Raw genomic sequence first — 21,254 nt, 5'->3', positions numbered from 1 at the left:
AGTACTCTCTGGAGATGCCCTGTAAGATGAAACAATCAGCTTTGTTTCCAATGGAGCTATGTCCATCTTGGTAATACATCCCTTATGTTTGTTTTTGCTTTTTCACTACTTCACTTCTGTTTTCTCTCACATGTACTTCCCTGGGGGAATTGCATCCATCAATAAAACATTTGCACATAATCTTTTGTTTCCAGCTTTATTTTCTTAGAACCTCAGTTAAAAATGCCCGTACCAGGAGTGGTCTTTATGAGCAGACCCTCAGGGGTGCCTGGGTGGCTCAGTCAGTTAAGCGTCTGACCTCAGCTCAGGTCATGATCTCACAGTCTGTGAGTTCAAGCCCCGTGTCGGGCTCTGTGCTGACAGCTCAGAGGCTGGAGCCTGCTTCAGATTCTGTGTCTCCCTCTTTCTCTCTGCCCCTACCCTGCTCATGGTCTGTCTCTCTCACTCTCAAAAATGAATAAATGTTAAAAAAAAAAAAAAGACCAGACCCTCATAACCTATCTGAAAGCAATAGGAATGGTTTTCTTGATGGCAAGTGAGATAATAATTCCTGCTATGCGGTGGCATGCATTACTGTAACCAAGCTTTTCACCTACAGTAAAGGTGAAATGAGGTGCAGGTGGAAGATAAGGCATTGGGGTACCAAGTAGATGCTGTACCTGACTGGTATGGGAAAAATGATAATGATAAGAACTGAGGAATAGACTGGTTGCTTTTAATAGCATTAGAAGTCTTGCAAAACAACAACAACAGCTTGAAGCAGCTAATCGCCAATGTAAGAACATTATGAAAGCCAGAGGACTTCTGTGGCAAACATAAAGGAGACTCCCATCTCTTGCAGCAGTAAGTTGGACACTGTTGAAAATTAAGTTCAAGATCTAGCGTGGCAGAGCTGCAAAAGAGACTGAATGCATAGTTTCAATAGGTCTTCCATGTCAAAGTCTTTTCCAGATAGGAAAAATGTGAGACCTTAACACCTGGCCAAGAAATATATGGGTGGATGGGCCTCAGAACTTTGAGCTCCCAATTGTACCTAAATCTTCTTAGCCAAAAGAAGCAGACCATTTCCTCTTAACAGAAAACAACCTCCCCATGCCTGGAGACCATATATGAACTCACCTGAAATAGATTCATTCATTGCAAGATGACGCTTGTTTTCCTCAAGACATGCCTCCATCACCGGTTTTGCCTTCAGTCTGATAACTGGTGTTAGAGCTCTGCACAGCCTGAGCAGGGAAGTACAGGTCCTATGCAGAAGGGATTCACCTACATTCCAAAAGAATTATAATTGAGAATATGTGGGGATCAGAATAATACAGGAAGGAACTTGACAAAAGTGAAGCAGAGCCAGATTTGAAAAGACTTTGGTTCTAGGTAGGATAGAAGATTGAGATAATCTCTGATGTCACGTTCTTTTGAATAATGTACACTGTAGGAAAATAACCCAGGAGTGAATCCCCCACCAAATGGTGTTTAGGTGGGAGATTCATCAACTCAATCATTCTATAGAGGGGTGTCTTAACTGATCTCCAAATGTATTCAGAAATTGGCAGTTTAGAGAATCTGTGGAAAAGTAATAGCACTTTGGTAAGCTGTGGGCATGAACTGATATGCACAAGGACTTTCATTATTTTAGTGGGCATTTGGGGAAGGTGTGTCAGGGACATAGAATTAAGAGAAAAAGGAGATAATAAGTATGGGGGATAGAATGGGGCTTATCCATCAGTTAAAACCAATGGTCTAGTTTTGAGTGTCTTTGGAAAGAAGGTTTAGATTTATTCATTTTTTAAAGTTTATTTATTTTGAGAGAGAGAGAGAATGTGTGTGTGAGAGAGTGGGGGAAGGGCAGAGAGTGAAGGGGAGAGAATCCCAAGCAGGCTCCGTGCTATCAGCACAGAACCCATTGAGGGGCTCAATCTCATGAACCATGAGATCATGACAAGAAGGTTTAGTTTTAGAAAGAGAAAAAGTTATAAACTCATGAAAAAATTTAAGAGACTGAGATTATTCATTATATATCAAAATTCAGTGGGCGGGAGGAAATGGAGCCGTAAGGCTAGGGAACAGGCCATTTTTTCTTTTTTCTTTCTCTTCACCTCCATGTAGCTTTGGGACTCCAAAGGCTCCAGATGACCACCATCATAAGTGGTCATCAGTGGTTACCGTCAGTGACTATTGCATCTGGAGGAATGACATTCTCACAGCACTGGTAGTAGAAATGGTAGCCAAGCCTCTCAACAAGGTAGCTGGAGCAAGAGAATTCAATATTCTTGGGAACACCAGCAAAAATTGGATGAGACTGTGGTATTAGGAGCTAGTGTCTAAAGGTGTGATAAACCAAATAGTGATCCTCCAAAGATGTCTATTTTCTAATCCGTGGGATCTGTGAATATGCTACTCTACAAGGAAGAAGGCACTTTGCAGATGTGATTAAGGTTAAGAATCTTGGGATTTGGAGATCATCTGGAAGTATCCCTGTGGGCCCATTGTAATCACAAATCCTTAAAAGCAAATCTTTCTTGGCTGTGGTCACAAAGAAAGAGATGTAACAACAGAAATGTCAATGAGATTCTACATTGCTGGTTTTGGAGATGGAGGAAGAGGGTATGAACCAAGGAATTGGGATAGGGAGTGGTCTAGAAGCTGAAAAAGGTAATGAAAGGGATTCTCTCCAGAGCCACCAGAAAGCAGGATAGCTCTGCTGACACCTTGATTTTAGTCCAGTGAGACATGTGATGCACATCTGAATTGTGTTGCATTTACAGAATTGTAGGATATTCAGTCATTTTAAGCTGGTAATTTGTTATGACAGCAGTAGAAAACTAATACACAAGGAGTGCCTGGGTGGCTCAGTCGGTTAAGCCTCCGACTTCGGCTCAGGTCACGATCTCACGGTTTGTGAGTTCAAGAGTTGGGCTCTGTGCTGACAGCTCAGAGCCGGGAGCCTGCTTGGGATTCTGTGTCTCCTTCTCTCTCTGCCCCTCCCCCACTTGTGCTCTGTCTCTGTCTCTCAAAAATAAATAAATGTAAAAAAATTTTTAAAAATAAAAGAAAACGAATACACAAGACAATGAATGTAGTGGATAAGAGATCTTGTAATTGGGATTAACATCAAGATGATGAAAGGCATGGGTCCTCAGGTCCTTAGCAGGATAACTCAAAATAAATGCATAGCTAGACACATTGTAGTAAAACTTTAGGTCTCCAAACACAAAGAACAAAATTCCAACAGAAGAGAGAAAAGACAAATTAACTACAAAGACACAATTGGACAATGAACTTCTCATCAGCATAATTAAAGACCAAAATACAATAGGATAAATTCTTCAAAGTACTGAGAAAAATAATGGTCAAATGAGACTGCTATCCCTAGCTAAACTGAAGGAGAGCTAACGATATTTTCAGACAAAGTAAGACTGATGATTTTTCATTCATATATAAAGAGAGCAAATAAAGGGTGTCCTTCAGAAGCTGGTACTTCTATATCACTTACATATTAGTAAATGCATTTTTGGAAGTGCAGTTTCACTTGAGGAAGCTCAAAAGAAAGGCTGGGGGGGTTACTTTACATATGGTTTATCAGCATAAAGACTAAAGATTAAATTTTATAATAGAAAATAAGCTTCTATATTCACTGCATAACATTAAAAGTATTTTTATTTTTATTTTTTTCAGTCATTCAACCCACAATTTTTATTCATTACCAATCATGGAGGAAGCAATTTCTTATGGTGCCATTAGTGATTATCTGAGTCCCCGTAGTTATATGCTTATGTAAGAAAACATGTGTAATCATAACATCAAAGCAATCACTTAGGAACCAACCACAAATAAAATTAAATCATTTTCCACGCATCTCTCTCCAGACATCCCTTGAAGTTTTGCAGTCCATGACTTATGTGGCTGTAGGAAGTGGGCCTTTCAAGACTAATATCTAACTCTCCCAATAATTTAATACTTTAGTCTCTGTGCAAATACAAATCACCTGCAAATTGAGATTAAAATTCTTATATAAGATACAGAATTTCTAGAAATAAACATGATATGACACAAAGCTTTTGACAGTTAAGGGTTATGCCCAATTAAAGACCAGCTCACACTGGGGCACCTGGGTGGCACAGTCAGTTAAGCATCCAACTTCGGCTCAGGTCATGATCTCAGTCTGTGAGTTCGAGCTCCACATCGGGCTCTGTGCTGACAGCAGAGATCCTGGAGCCTGCTTCAGATTCTGTCTCCCTCTCTCTCTGCCCCTCCCCTGCTCACGCTCTGTCTCTCTCTCTCAAAAATAAATATCAAAAAAAAAAAATTTTTTTTAAACAAAAAGACCAGCTCACAACTGGAGAAAGAATCAACAAGGATAATGACATAGTGTAACTGAACCAATATGAGTTTGCTCTTTGGTGAGTCACAGATAGAAACTATGCCAGGTAGGTTGTTGCACAAAGGAAACTGTATTTGCAGCAAATGAGATCACAGGGAATAACTCGCAAAGCCATGACTTTGCCAAGCAAGGGTGAATGGGTTCCTTTTATTTAGGGCCAGGATGAATATTTAGATAGGGAAGCCTTGTCATCATAAGCAGAGGCGGGCATAAGGCCATGTATGCACCTTTAGGAAACATGTCTATACGTACATCGTGTGTTACGTAAATGGAGCTTATGCTCCTCCTTGGATGAAGATTTTAGAATTATAATAAAGTAAAGGCAGTTGTCAGTCATTCTAGAGGTTACCCCATGGTCCATCTTCTCAGGCATGAGTTGGGGTTCACACTCAAACTGGTCTGGGTGGTCTGGGCTGGCTGGAGGTCTTGTCAAGGCAGTCCCTACTGCTTGCGGGGTGGTTTCAGTGTCCATTTGCCTGTGCGCAGAATCGCCTAGACAGAGTGGTCTTCACTGTAGGAGGAGGCGTAGGTGGTCTGAACCCTGGACTCCAAGCATCTTCTTGTTCCCCAGTAGCAGTGGTCCTCACTGCCTTCCTCCCCGCAAGTGAGCCTCCCACTCACCAAAAATATTTTTAAAATACTTGTTTGGAGGATGCCAAATTATTAGACTGCCCGGGCAGGTGCTGTCAGGACCCTGTTCTAGAGGATGCAGAATGTGAATGTTACCTACTAGAGCTTATAAAAGTTCACCTTTCTGGGATCTCCAGGGAAATACTGAAAAAGGGAGGATCTGGAAGGTGATTTTTTTCTGATTTCACTCTCCATTAAAAAAAATTTTTTTTAATTCATAAAAGAGAGTCCCACTTCTGCCCATAAATCATTACTGGGATGAGAAATGTCCTCCCACAGTAAACAATTAGGAAAGTGGACAAAATGTTTTAAATGACTGTTTTCAAGCATTAGACAATAATCAGTAAGGGACTGTGACCCCTGAGAGAATGAGTACAAGCAAGGTGAGCCCTAAATCTGTCCTCCCTTAATGTCGTGCTACCCAGGAAAGAGCCACATCCTCTGTGGCCAAACTTGTAGAAGCACAGTTTACTTGTTCTTTCTACTTCCTCACCTTCCATTCGCTCCTCAGCCAAGTGCAATTTAACTGTCATCACAAACTACTGTATTAAATACTCCCACTAAAGTGATCAATAATAACCTCATCGTTAAATATAATGTACAGACACTTACTAGTCCTATTTCATCAGGTACCTCCGCAGCAAGACCCCTAAAACAACCCCTTCCCATTTGAAAAAAAAAATAGCTATTTTTAAGTTTACAGTATGGTAGTGTTAACCATATGCTCATTGTTAAACAGTTCTCTAGAACTTTTTCATCTTGCAAAACTGAAACTCCTACCCACTGGATAACAACTCCTCTTTCCTCCTCCCCCCAGATGCTGGCAACTACCATCCTAATTTCTGCTTCTATGAGTTTGACTATTTTAGATACCTCATATAAGTAGAATCATGCAATATTTGTCCTTCTGTGACTGGCTTATTTTACTTAGCATAAATAATGTCCTCAAGATACATCCATATTGTAACACATAACAGGATTTCCTTCTTGTTTAAGGTTGAATATTATTCCATTGTATGTATTTACCATGTTTTCTTAATCCATTCATCCATCTATGAACACTTAGGTTGCTTTCACCTGGCTATTTTGGATAATACTGCCATGAGCAGGGGTGTGCAAACTCCTACCTCTTGAAATTCATCTGTTTGTTTCCATTATGCCAAACTTTCTTGTTCATCTACCTCTCTGGCGGCCTATTCTCTGTTTGCTTCATTCGGTTGTTTTTGTTTTTGTTTTTGTTTTTCCCCTCACTTGCTTTTTATGTGTTAAGTATTTTCAGGGATTTTGTCAATGGGCTTTTCTTACTCCATTATTTATATCTTGATTTTAAAAAGCTAATCCACAGGATTTCATTGCTCTTCAAAGCTTCCGAAACTATATTTCTAACAGTTTGCCAAACATTTCCACCTGTGTGTTCCAGTGATATCTCAAACTAAATATGTCCAAAATCAAACTCAAATCAACATGCTTGTCTACTCTGTCAGCTCTAAGTTATGTTGTAGGTATACAAAGATGAATAACTTCACACTTCCTTCCCAAAATGCTCTTCCTCCTGCACCCTCTACATTTTATAAATATTATCACTGTTCCCAGTCACCCTGGGAAAGGCCTCTTGGTCACCTCACATCTCTTTCCTCTCCATGTCCTTGATTGTCTCAAACATCTATTTCCTCTGCCTTTTCTTCTCACTTTTTTGCCCCTGGACTGTCACAGCTGCCTCCTAATTGGCCTCTAGTCCACCTCCCACACCACCTCCACCAGGATGGTCCTTCTGAAAGACAAATCTGGTCATGCAGACCCCTTGCTCAAAATGCTCAGTGACTCTCCGTTGCCTATAGGATCATTCTAAGATCCTGGGCGTGGCACAGAAGGCCCTGTCTGACATGGCACCTATATGCCTTTCCTGTATTCTGCTTCACCATCCTCATTCTCCCTGTTTTCTTGAAACATCATATTATGCTGCTGTTTTCAAAATGCTAGGCTCACTCAAGCTTCCCAGTCATTTCCCATTGTGTGTCCTCTGCCAGAGATGCTCTAAAGTTCTCTCCCACCCCCCGTCCTCCATGTTTTCTTAGCAAATGTATCCTCTCTTTCAGCTCCTACTTCTCAAGTCTCAGCCGTCAGGGCTTCCCCCGCAATTTCCCTGGGGATGGCTCTAGATCTCTAATCCGAGGCAGTGTGGAGTAGTGGAAATAAGCCCAGACTTGATTCACAAGGCCTGGTACTTCAAATCCTGATGCTGCCACCTGCTGGTGGTGCCAGTTTTGTCTGTTAGAAAATTTCGGTCCTCATAGGGACCTGGGGGGGTGGCTGTGAGGTTGAGGAGTAACATCCCATCTCTGCGGTACTTGGAAGAAGGTGCTGAAGAAAAGCTAAATTAATTACTTTTCCTGTTGTCAAATTCACTTAGATATATAAGCATCAACTCAAAGTCCATTTTTACTTATTTTCAAAGCAATTCCTCCTCTAGATATGTCTCTTTCCATCAGTAGCTGTCATTTTTTTGGTCATCCAGACCAAAAACCTGTCATACTAGATTTCTCTTTATTCTTCATCTGTCCATACTTAATCAGCCTTGTTTCCTTCTTCCACCATCCTACTCTTATATTTTGGAATTTCATTGTTGTCTGGCTGGTCTTAAGTACCACTTTACGAATGTCACTCCTTTGTGCCAAAATCCTCAATGGGTCTATATTAGCTATGAAATAAAGCCTAAATTCTTTAGTAATTTCACATTTGGCCACATAGTTGCCAGATGTAGCAAATAAAAATACACGATGCCAAATTAATTTTGAATTTATTTAATTTTTTAAAGAATTTACTTTTTAAGGTTTATTTATTTTTGAGAGAGAGAGAGAGCACAAGGGAGGGTCAGGGAGAGAGAATTCCAAGCAGACTTTGTACCCTCAGCATGGCGTCCAATATAGGACTCCATCTCATGAACTGTGAGATCATGACCTGAGCCGAAATCAAGAGTCAGATGCTTTAACGGACTGAGCCACCCAGGGACCCTTAATTTTGAGTTTTAGATAAAAAAAAATTTTTTTGTGTAAGTATATCACATGTGATATTTGGGATGCAATTATACGAATAATTTATTTGCTGTTTATATGAAATTCAAATTTAACTGGACATCCTGTATTTTATCTGGCAAACCTCTCTGGCCCTAACTTCTCTCTATTTGGTCCTATATTTCAATACTCTCTGTGAATCTAGGCTACTCGTGGTCTGTCCTTAGGTTTCATGTTGCTTGTCACTTGTATTTTGGCCTCAGGTGCCCAAGGAGAAAAAGTACAGCCTTTGGAATCAGAAAGATCTAATTTTGAACCTCAGCTTCCTTGCTTACCAACCCTATGCCTGGGACAACTAATTTAACTTTCCTAACCTGAGTTTTCTCATCTATAAAATGTGAGTCCTAATACCCCCACATGAAAGAGAGGTTGTGAGGAACAGATGAGGTATACAAACCTAGGACAGTTGAGGTCTACTGTATGTATTCAACATGTTAGTTTGTTGTCACTGTTGCTAGGACTTCTGTAGAGCCACTCTTTGGGCCCTCAGTTGCACTACCGGCCATGATTTGCAAGATGCAATGTGGTCTAGGTTACATTTGTAAGTCACAAAGCCTGGAGGGGACATCAGGGTGATCTCTCCTAGGTGACCTGCCTTCCCAGGTCCTACTCTGCAACCTGGAAGTAGGAATGAAGCAAACTGTGCTATGCAGCAGTGGGGATCTGGGATCAGGGAGCCTCAGGTGCTTGCCAACACTGGGATCCACACCTGCCTCCATCGGCTCAACCCTACAAAACCTTCTCTCCACCTTACTCCCTCTCAGCCTGTATCCCATCACTCTCCTTGTCTGTTTATTGACAAATGTCTTTAAAAGATAGTCACATTTGCTGTTTCCATTTCTCCATGTAAGACTCAGCTTATGCTCCAGTAAGTTTTTTGAAATAGTACTTTCAACTGTCTTCAGTCATCTCCTGATTGCCAGGTTCAGTCTATTGTTTACTGATGTATTTGAAACTGCTGAGCACTCCTCTTCACGTTGAACTCTGTGACACTGACCTCTTCCGGTTTCCTCTTACTTCTCTGACTGCTCCTTCTAAGACTCTTCTGCCTGTTCCTCATGTATAACTCTTCTGAGCAGGACAGTGGTAGAGTAGGGAAGCCACTCAATTCCCTCCCAAAAGTCCACTGAAATAATCAATAGAGCATGGATATAGGGGTAAATAATTTGTCACTACTGAAAACTAAGGTTGGAGAGGGGTGCCTGGGTTGGCTTAGTTGGTTAAGTGGCTGACTTTGGCTCAGGTCATAATCTTGCAGTTCATGAATTCAAGCCCCATATCTGGCTTTGTGCTGACAGCTCAGAACCTGGAGCCTGCATCGGATTCTGTGTGTCCCTCTCTCTCTGCCCCTCCCCCCTCCTCTCTCAAATATAAACATTTAAAAATATTTTTAAAACAACAACTAAGGTTGGAATCATCTACAAACTAAAAATCCAGAAGAATCTCTTCTACCAATAACCATAGGCTTGGATTGAAAAGAGCCAGCGAAGGCTTTGTCCCACCCTCCTTCTTGAGGGAGGACAGCTTACCAAGAATTCAAGTGGCAAAACTCCCTGGCTGACTCCACCAGCACTCCCTACCTTGGAGAGACAAGGGCAGCACTGTTCTAGCATCAAGGAGGTGAGGTGGGTGGCGGGGCCTGCTAAGAGGCCCACCACCAAAAGTACCTACTGGCCTTTGTGGACCTCTGACACTGAACTCTATCACTAGCTTACAAGGACAGGTTTGCTATAGTCTGAAGCAAACATTAAACAGAAAGCTGAGTGCTGTGTGTGAAGGCCTGGGGGTCCTTTTCCAGAGCATCACAGCAGTGCACAAAGCTCCTAGCTGTGGCTCAGCCTTCCTCTTCATTCACAGCCTTGGCTGGTGATCTCAGTACTCCGTACCCCCAGCTGCACCCACCCTCACTTCGATTTAGTCCAGGCTGTCTGCTGTTTGCCCATGCCCACCCCTTGCATCTCTCCCCTTCCTTCCCTGGTTTTCCAACTCCCATTGGCCTTTTGACCAACCCAATTCTGTCTGTCAGGGATGTCACTTCAGCTGAAATAAACACTTAAAGCACCCAAGCACCCTCCCACGTTATAGAGACCTACTTTGGCTAGTAGTTTGATCAGGATAGATAGTGCCTTCTAAGGTGAGGAAGTGAGCTTCGGCCAGCAGCAGAATGAATGAATTTACATTGAATTTCAAGCAGTTTGCGAAAATGCGACTGGTCTCTGTGGGGGAATAGCCAAATATAAAATAAATCAATCTTTGCCTCTCAGGGAATTAAATTCCATTGTTGGACTTTTGCATGCAGTGAAGGGAGGGTGTCCATAAAAAACACTTCATTCCCTGCCCCAGTTCAGAGTCAACTGAAAGACAAAGGAGTTGGTCGGATGGATATCTTTAATATGAGAGAAAATCTGCCATTCTCCTTCAGTTGTCCCTTCTCCTCCCATCTTCTCCTCCATGTCATTTTCTTTCCTCCCTGGCAGAGAGGTAGTGAGGTGGGGAGTGGTGAGCTGCTTGGAGGTGATTTGGCAGCATGCTCACTCACACCCAAGGACACAGCACACTGACGTGGAAGGGAAGAAGCTGCACAGAAGCACATCGATGTCGTGCCCACTGGTGCCCAAGAATGAAGAGATGGTGTACACAGCAGTTAGGCAGAGGAGACAACCCACATGGTTGGGAGACTGTTTACAATAAGCAAATCAGAAAATTGAGCAAATAATTAAATACGTTCAGGATTAGAGAGCCAGGTTTCTCACCATTGGAGAAGGTAAAACATGGAAAGAGGCAACGTTTGAAAGAACTCTGAAATGTACTGGCATTAGAAGTATTGGTATAAGTTCAGGGATATGTTGTGGCGCCTGGGTGGCTCAGTCAGTTAAGCGTCTGACTTCGGCTCAGGTCATGATCTCGCAGTTCATGAGTTTCAGCCCTGCATCGGGCTCTGTGCTCACAGCTTGAAGCCTGGAGCTTGCTTCTGTGTCTCCCTCTCTCTCTGCTCCTCCCCTGCTTGCACTCTGTCTCTGTCTCTCAAAAATAAACATTAAAAAAACCCCTTTAAATTCAGGGATATGTATATACATATATACGCTTCCTAAGTCTGCCTACTGAGAAGTCAAGAAGCCATGACACTCTAGTAGCAATGAGCACTTCTAGTAGCCAGATCTTGTTTTCAAATACCATTCTTCTCTAAAATACCAGGACTCCTTGGTGAAATGGTTGACTCCAGGGCTGGGGAAGGGAATGTTGGACAAGAAAATCCTGGAATATCTTGTTTCACAAAGCAAGAAAGTATTCACAAAATGATGAAGACATGTCAAAAGATCATAGCAGCCCCTTAATGGAAATCCCATCAGCCCAACGTGGATCAACTTACGCATGAAAATAATGGTAGCAATTTATTATAACCAGTGAATAAAGTAGAAAACCACGGCTCCAAACTGATATCAGTAAATGAAAGCATAAGTGGGGAGGAGAGAAAACTCTTTACAGGAGGCTATCAACAAATAAATGCAGCAGTTATGCATGTAGCAGGAACACTCAGATCAACATTCAGATGAGGTAGCGGTTCATTGTCCGGGAAGGCTAGGATTGTTAATTGGAGATTTGATGGCATAGTTTTGCAACACATCCTCACAAAGTACTAGTCAGCTACAACGGGAAAACTGCAGATGCCAACATAACCAGGTGATTCACAGTAACACCACCAGTGGTGAGATGGATTAACAACACATGCCCCGTCTCAACCCTTAAAAAGTACATGGCATCATTTCTGAGGCATTCCTGCCAAGAAAGCCAGACCCAAGTGTGGTGGTGAGGAAACATCAAACTGACTAAGGTTAAGGATCATCTCTCCAGAGTATACGACCTGTGTTCTTATTTATTTATGTATTTATGTATTTATATTTATTTATTTTTAACGTTTGTTTATTTTTGAGAGACAGAGCACGAGTGGGGGAGGGGCAGAGAGGGAGAGGGAGACACTGAATCCGAAGCAGGCTCCAGGCTCTGAGCTGTCAGCACAGAGCCCGATGTGCGGCTCGGACTCACAAACTTGTGAGATGATGACCTGAGCCGAAGTCGGATGTTTAACCGACTGAGCCACCCAGGGGCCCCGCAACCTGTACTCTTTAAAACTGTCACAGACATAAGAGGTAAAACTGCTGAGGCTATGAAAGACAGGGAAAAGGGAGAACAGTTTCAGACTAGGAGGCTGAAGAGATTTGACAACAGCAGCGTGTGCTCCTGGAAGGGACAGTGTGCCAGAAAGGAAGAAAAGTTGTTGGGGAAGTTGGTGAGATTTGAATGGGGGAGGGGGGAGACATACAAGTCTATGAATTAGATGATGATGTTTTATTAATGTTGGGGGGTTATATGGTAGGTAAGCAGCAAAGTGTCCTTGATTTGGGGAAATACACACTGATGTATTTAGGGATGACAGGGCATCATGGACACAACTTGTTCTCAAAAGGTTCAGAACAGGGGTGCCTGGGTGGCTCAGTCGGTTAAGCGGCCGACTTTGGCTCAGGTCATGATCTCAGGTCCGTGAGTTTGAGCCCCGCGTCGGGCTCTGTGCTGACAGCTCAGAGCCTGGAGCCTGTTTCAGATTCTGTGTCTCCCTCTCTCTCTGACCCTCCCCCATTCATGCTCTGTCTCTCTCTGTCTCAAAAATAAATAAACGTTAAAAAAAATTTTTAAAAAAAAGGTTCAGAACACAGCTAATTATTTTATACATGTATATAATTATATATAATATATAAACATAATAAATTTATATTGCATGTACACACACAGTTATGGAGCAAATGTGATAAGATGTTTACAATTAGAAATCTGGGTAAGGGGAATATTTAAAAATATTCTCATAGTTTGAAAATAAAATCAAATTTATTTTCAACGAAGTTAGTAATTTATCCATTTCAAAAATTATTTAAAAAATTAAAAGGAATGTCAGCTTTTTTCCTTTTTCTTTCTTTCTCTTCTTTCTTTCCTTCCTTTTATTTTCTTTCTTTTCTTTCTTTCCTTCCTCTCTTTTCTTTTTTTTACTTTTCTTTTCTTTTTGCTTTCTTTCAACTGAGGAAAGCTAAGTTGAAGAACATATAGCACTTTTCAGCCCAGGGCAAAGAGCTGAGGACAACCTCAGGCCTTTCCTTGCAGGAACAGTGTCTTTACAGACTAAAATATTTGCATACTGAGATCAGGCTGGGTCCCAAAGAGGATGAAGTTAGAGGCTGAGCCTTGTATTTCCTGTCCCTTCTCCCAAACTCATCATTCACATGAGTGTCTGCCTAGCACATCTCAAATATAAAACCCCAAAAGAGGAGTGAGCAGGGGGAACCTCTTTCTAGTGTAAGTCTTTCTACTTGGAAACACAAAGACTGAACATAAGTGCTATCCCTCAAAAGTCTTGTTTTGAGGAAACTCTTGTTTTTCAGGTGTTGGTAGGTTGCCCTAGGAGCTCCTCAATTATCTTGGTGTGCATCTGAGCCATGCAGTGGCCTGGGATTTCCTCTTCTCTGGTCCTACCATCCACAGAGACCAATGTGTTATTCTTACCATGGGTGTGAATGCTCTTGGGGTGGGTACTGCTTATTTACTATTTGCATGGGCTGTCAGCTCTCAGGCAAGCAACTCTGTGCCAGGTACAGAGTCAGAACCACTGGATCACCTCCCCCAAACTGATTCCCAGTTGGGAAAGGCCCACTTTTCTATTTCTCAGCCCACATGGGAAACTTCTCCTAAGAAGTTAATCTACTTGGGGCGCCTGGGTGGCTCAGTCCACTGAGTGGCAGACTTGGGCTCAGGTCACAATCTCACATGGTTCAAGAGTTTGAGCCCCGCATCGGTGACAGCTCAGAGCCTAGAGCCTGCTTCGGATTCTGTGTCTCCCTCTTTCTCTGCCCCACTTGCGCACTCTCTCTCTCTCTCTCAAAAAATAAACATCAAAAAAATAAGGAAGTTAATCTGCTTGGGCAATAGCTGGGCCTTAGTATACAGCCGCTTTTGAGTCATTTTTTGATGTTTCAGTCTGACCAAGGAATCAGTTCCATCCTTCTGCTTCTATCTGCCCATGGAGGGCCACGGACAGCTATGACAGAGTCCTCCCAGGTCCCAGCCAGCTCTTCCCCTTTTTTGGAATTGGTCTTTCTCTCTTTCCCTTCTGCCAGCCACCCCCCGCTAGCATTCAGTCAGAAAATTTTAATTGGGTTTTACATATTTTTAAAGGTTTTCATAGCATTGTCATTTTACAAATGAGGAAAGCAATGCTCAGAGAGGTTAAGATGCTTACCTAAGATCAACCAGCTAAGAGGTGGCAGAGCCAGGACTTAAGCACCCTCTGACTACACAGTTGTGCCCTGCATCTCAGTCAGGGAGGCATTCAAGGCTCCACACCCACTGGTCTCTAGTCTCTTCTCCATCACACCCCTCTGTCCTCCTGACACTGTAGTTAGTGCTCTGATTGACCAGTACTCTCATTCCTTTGCCTTTGTCCATGCTGGTTCTTAAGTCTTGAAGGATACTTTCTCATTCCTCATCTATAGGAATTGTACTCAGTTTTTAAAACTTACTCAGCTCAAATATAAATTATTAGTTAGAACTGCATAAGACTCATGAAAAATGACATTGAAGTTAGTAAAATCATGAGTGACCATGGGCTTGCCTACCAAATTCGACAATGTTAAAAGAAGGGGATATGTCATGGAGCCTCAAGAAGACAGTTTGGGGGCGTGTGAGGTAGGATCACATGAAACAGTGAGTGTTAAACTAATGGAACATGTTATTCAAGGGGTGATAAAGCTGAAAGATCAACAAGTGACATTTATTGAGCCTTAGCCTCAAGCCAGTCCTAAGAGGTAAAATGAAGAGCTTATTTTTAACTGGAAAGACATGTGCTTAAGTACACAATTACAGTACAGTGAGACACATGCCATAATTTGGTACCATGAGAGCTTTGGCTGGGTCTGGCGAAATAAATTTATAGGTGTTGCTACACTTATTTCTGGAAAGGAACCAGAATTTCTCAGGTAGCTAAGTGGCAATAGGGAGAGAAAGATCTTCTAGACAGATCAAGCAACAGTGTAAAAGCATGGTAACATGAGAAAGTATGAAGTGTTTGCATTTGATATTTCTAGAGCAAAGGTTAGTGTGTGCATGTGTGCAAGACTTGCATGTGTGTGTGTGTGTGTGTGCGCAAGTGTGAGATAGTCATGAAGTGTAGGTGGATGAAGAGTTCTAGGAAGTAAGACTAGGAAGGTGGTATAAGGTTTTAACATGAAGGGTTGATGTGAAATGTTCATGAGTTTTGCTTTTTTTCCTCTATACTTTTGAATAGCTTCATGATAAGATTTTCTTTTTGGAAAAATCATTTTGGTTGGATAGTGAATTAAAAATAATTAAGTCTAGAAGTAGAAATTCCAACAAGAAGGCTACTGTAGTAGTTCAAATGAGAGATGATAAGGGCTGGTGTGGTAGACAATGTGGTGTTCTGCCCGGATCACCTGTCACCAAGTGGGAGCCCCCATCCCCAGCAGTGACTCTGGATGCTAACAACTCATAGCTGACCCTTTTTCTAGAGAATTACCCACCACTGACTGCAGCCACCTCACCCAGAAAACAAACTATGATGCCCACCCCCTGCCAATGACTGCCTTCAGTCAATGACTGCTAGAGGGGTATAAGAGATTGGCCCCCTTGCCTTCAGGGGCATAATTCTGCTGTGTGGTTAATGCTTCAAGTACCTTACCTGTGGATCAGGCCAAACTAGATTTTACCTGAGACTACCTGCTTGTCGGGCTCTTTGCCTTTCCCTAGTCTGCTTCTATCCCTCCCTTGTAGTAGGTTTTTCTTGAAACTCATTCCCTCAATAGATCACGCGCATCCCAAATCCTCTTCTAGACTCTCCTGCTAGGGAACCAGACCTAAGTCAACCAGTATTAATTGTTTATAAGGATGTAGGTGCCTGATACATTGAACCAAGTAGAATTGACCAGGTATGATTGGCCACTAATTAGATGAGTGAGAAGGAAGGGTGAGGGGAGGAAAAGATCTGGAATGTTCTCTAATTTTGGCTCGAGTCTAAAGGGGTACTATTCATTCACCAAAGCATCGTTCTGGGGTGGGTGAGGGAGGAGATGAGTTAATTCAGTTTTGGACAGGTGGGACTGGAGATGCTTGTGGGATACCCAGGACATCCAGGTAGAGATAAAGACCATTGCAGTTTAGAGTTCAGGATAGGAAATCAGAGCTGAAGATGTAGATCTTTGAGCCAACAGCAAATAAATGACAGTCACAATAGAGGTATCATGTTCACTATCCTGGCTCTATACATGTAAAGTTATAGGATGCTATCCTATTGAATTTCCAAGTTAACATCAGGGAAGGCAATCTAGTTCTCCAATTCAGTCCTTTTGGTCCATTGTTAGAATTCTGAGCTGGATAATCTTGACCTGGCCTTTTTTTTTTCTTTTTCTTTTTTTCTTCTGTCGATCCTATTGTGGCTCTGTGTCAAAATTAGGGCCAAATGTAGTAAAAGAATAATATAAAAATAGCCATTTTGTTCACAGTGAGTTATAGTCACGTCCTTCATGTATATTATGCCCAAATGAACAAAATGCAGTGTTTCAGGGAGCCTGGGTGGCTGTTGGTTGAGAATCTGACTCTTGATTTCAGCTCAGGTCATGATCTTGTGGTTCGTGGGTTCGAGCCCTGAGTTAGATTCCTCACTGACAATGCAGAGCCTGCTTGGGATTCTCTCTCTCCCTCTCTCTCTGCCCCTCCCTTGCATGCTCTCTGTCTCTCTCTGAAAATAAATAAACTTTAAAAAACATGCAGTGTTTCTATATCACTTCCTTCAGAACCAGAATTAACTATTTGCCTATGTCTCCATAATGAAGGCCATTAATATTCAGAATCTGAAGGAAGAACTTTTACCCAATCCATCAATACTAGACATTAAGCCTCAGTCTCTATCTTCTCTCCCTCAAAAGTAAAGAGACCTGAGGATACCTAACTCAACTTTTATGATGGAGGCCCACAAAGAAATTACTTGGCAAAGCATGAACCTAATTGCTACAAAGCTTGAGGAGTGAGTTTCCCAACAGCGGCAGAGTTAAGTATGAAGCATGGAAGAAGACAGGAAAGAAACTAGTTCTCCTAACACATCCTCCAAAGCTCCTTACTGGTGTAACTTGAGGTATGAAAGGAATAATACATTTTTTACTCAGTCATTGCTAAAGGCTTCCCCTCTGGCTACATAACATTATTGACACAGTTTTGTTGCTCTGTTTTAATTGAACGGCTATGTATTCCTCTGCCTTTTCATTTCAGTATTCTCCAAAGATCACCATCATTTTCTAGTCCTTCAGTGGAAATGAGTTCAGTGGTTAAGTAGACTACTGTGCCTAAGACTGATCCATTTCTGCACCATTCCTTATTCCGACTACCTTTTTATTGGTAAAGCTAACTAAATTCCTACTCTACAATCAACTTACCAAGATCTTTAATAAAAATGTTTATCTTGTTCACTGTATCTTAATAAGGAAAACTTACTGAATAATAATATTTGAAATTGTCTATGGACTTTCCCTGAACTTATTTTTGAAATGATAAATATCATATCGAATAAATTTTTGACATTTTTGTTCCTGGAAGTCATTCTATAAATTATATGATGTAATGTGGTATGATGAGTAATAGTACTTGTGGAGAAAAGCTCTGCTTCTGGAATTTCGACAAGTGAGCTGAGATTTATGTGACTGTTATGCGACTACTCAATCATTTGAAAGGTACATATAACCTTAATGGGCAAGCCTCCCCCCTGCCCCAACATTTGCACAGCTACTATGTATCTCTTTAAATATTAATACAGAAACAAAAATACTATTTACAACCCCCTAAAGAATATCCTGCACCTTAAAACTCTTTACTATGTTTTTCCCATTTTATTTTATTTATTTTTTAAAAAATATTTTTTTTTCAACGTTTTTATTTTTGGGACAGAGACAGAGCATGAACGGGGGAGGGGCAGAGAGAGAGGGAGATACAGAATCGGAAACAGGCTCCAGGCTCTGAGCCATCAGCCCAGAGCCTGACGCAGGGCTCGAACTCACGGACCGCGAGATCGTGACCTGGCTGAAGTCGGACGCTTAACCGACTGCGCCACCCAGGCGCCCCGTTTTTCCCATTTTAATAAAAGATCATTTAATAGTTTTTACCCCTTAATATTTTAGTAAGTTATCTTTAAAGAATGATTTCAAAAGGATATCCATACACTGTATATCCACGTAATGAATCCACCTTATCCTCCAATTCACCAAGCAATTCAGAGAACATAGAGCCAAAACAAAGAATCTCTTGGCCTTGCCCATCCTCACCCTTCCTCCTCCATGTTTTCTAGACCTGATTCAGAGGAAGAGGTAAGTCTCAAAAGTTGCTTCTTGAGTTGCAGCAGGATTTATTCTAGGGTCCCAGAGGCAGTTATTACAGTGGGTTTGGCTTAGCGGAGTCTACATGGTTCTAATCCTAACTGCCACTTTTTAGCTGCATTAAGAGCTGGTCTCGAGGAAGATACTTAACCTCTCTGTAACTTGGTTGCCTCATCTGTAAAACGGGGATAATACACATCTACCTTATAGAGAAAGGAGCCAATTCTTACAAAACGTCTATAATAGTAGCTGTCGCACAGTAAGTTTGGAGTATTAGCTACTATTATTATCATGGAGCTCAGCCCGCGGTTACGAATCAGTTTGTTGGGCTTTACAAATGTGGCCAACACGCAGTGAACACGGAAGACACTGGAGAGAGAGGGAGGACCGGCTTTCTAATTCTGACTGCCTCCTATTCAAAGAAAACCTCGGCGGCAGTAAAGAAATACCATAGATCCTAGAAACGCCGCCTGCACAATACACTGAAAAGTTGTAAGAGGTACAGCGGAACCGGGCAAAACCCCACCAGGAACCCGACCTCCGAGTTAGCAAGAGTGGGGTGTGGAAGCGGGCCTTTCCCAGCGAGGGGCGGAAATGGTCTGGACAAGCTGTGGTGGGAAGAGCTGCCCGTCCTGGGAGGCGTACCGTGGGGACCAATCGCTCTCGGGATCCGCCTTCAGGGGGCGGGAGAATCGGGACGTCCACCCACCTTAGGCCCGCCTCTGCGCTGTAGGCTACTCGGCCTTTAAATTTCCGCTTGGGTCCGCGAGCGGCCGTCGGCTAGAGAAGGGTGAGCGCGGGAAAACAGCAACAACGGGGAGGGGGAAAAGGGATAGAAACGGGAAAGAGGGGAGATGTGACAGTCGGAGATGAGAAATAGGAAGCAATGGGGGGGGGGGCGGAGAGAAAAAGAGAGTGGGAGCACGGGAGGGGCCAGAGAAATGGGGAGGAGGAAGGAGGGAGGTGGGGGGAGAGGCGCGGTGAGCAGACTTAGGGACAAGGAAGGGAGAATGCGGGGCGGACACCGGATAAGGGGAAGAGTAAGATAGCCCCCCGCCGACCCCCCCCCCCCCAGTATGAGATGCCCTAGGGGTTCACCCCGAATGGGGCAGTAAAGCAAAGCCTGGAGGTGTGTTGAAAGACAGCTGTTGTCTGGGCCCCTCTATCACCAAGTTATCCACTCCTTTTGTATTAGTTGGCACGCAAATTAATTTGAGTGCAGAGATGATGTCTGGCCCTTTAAGAGGTGACTGATACAGGGAGTTATCCTTAGCCCCTCTGTGTGGGCTTGTCAGTCTTCTCAAAGGACTGGGCTTACACAACCAGATCAGCAGATTTATCCTCTGAGTTACTATGAGATCACCATCACATCCTCCAGTTTTGAGAAAGACATCTCTCTTCTTACCTCTGCCTTTACAGGATACCTGGCACTTTGACTCCTGTGACGCGTTCTCTGACATAAACTCCCTGAAGACAGTTTCTACTGAATTATTTGCCACCTTTCTGATAAAACTTTCATTGACTTTCATTTAAACTGTTTTCTCTAGTAGTATCTCCCTCCATCCCACCTCCACCTAAGAAACCTATCCTTGATCTGTAGACTTATATAGAGTGGTAAAGCAGGAATGGGGCTTTTGAGATAATCTAGCAGGGACCCCTCATTTTTAGGTAAAACGAATAAAAACCCTTGAGACTCAAAAAGTGAGTGAAAGTGACAGTATTGAGACCTTAGTAAGTACCAGGTACTGTGCATATCTTCTATATATTCTTCAAAAACATAGGGTGTAGGTACTTTCGTCCTCTTTATATAAATAAAAAAACAGGCTAAGAGTGATTAACCTGCTAATGTGTGATAGAGCTGGGATTTCATCCCAAGGAATCTGACTTTAAAACTCAATTAACTAATTGAGTAAAAAGAAATCCTAGATAGTGCTAGGACTGTGATTCCAATTCAGGCCGAATGCTTTTTTTTTTTTTTTTTTCTTTAATCACACTACAGTTTCCATTTTTTAAGTCTAAAGCTCTTTATATGTTTTGCAAGTTCAGTTATCTATACTGTATATGAATAGCATGTAAGTCTGCTTCACTACCTTGAGCTCATTCCCTTATTTTGGTTCTATAAAAAAACACTCCTGTCTTAACAGAAATTTATATTTTGGGTTCCCTGTTAAGTTAGGGAATGCTGACTTCACAGCTCTGACTGTGGCAGTAGATTTTGCCATGGCTTCTTTGGAATTGGCAATTAGGCAGGGGTTGGAAGAAGTTGAGAAATAAAGCTGGAAATCATTGGAATGACAATTGCTGGCACTTTAGGGCTTACTCTATTGCCTTCCCCTAAACTCGAGGCCTCCAGGTTTTAGGAGTGGCTTAGGCAAGCTCTAAACCTATAAATGATCATCTTAGACTCTCTCTACTAACTTCTGCTTACTGATACCATGAAACTGGAGTTGGTTATCTTCCTATTGCCATTTTTCCTGCATGTGCAACCCTTGACCCTGTGAGCAGTGCCATAATTTCTGGCATCTCATAAAATTATGCAGTAATCTCAAATCCTTAGCACTTAGAATTTGTCTTTTTCACACTAGTCATTGCCTTTTTATAATTTGTCACTTTTTTTCCCCAAAGATTTTATTTTCAATCTCTATACCCAGCATGGAGCTCAGACCTACAACTTCGAGATCAAGTGTCACGTGCGTTACTGACTGAGCCAGCCATACATCCCAATGTATCATCTTTTCTGTTTATAGTTAATCT

This window comes from Acinonyx jubatus, chromosome B3 (assembly GCF_027475565.1).
Source record: "Acinonyx jubatus isolate Ajub_Pintada_27869175 chromosome B3, VMU_Ajub_asm_v1.0, whole genome shotgun sequence".
Lineage (NCBI taxonomy): Eukaryota > Metazoa > Chordata > Mammalia > Carnivora > Felidae > Acinonyx > Acinonyx jubatus.
Note: the sequence above shows the minus strand (reverse complement) of the source record.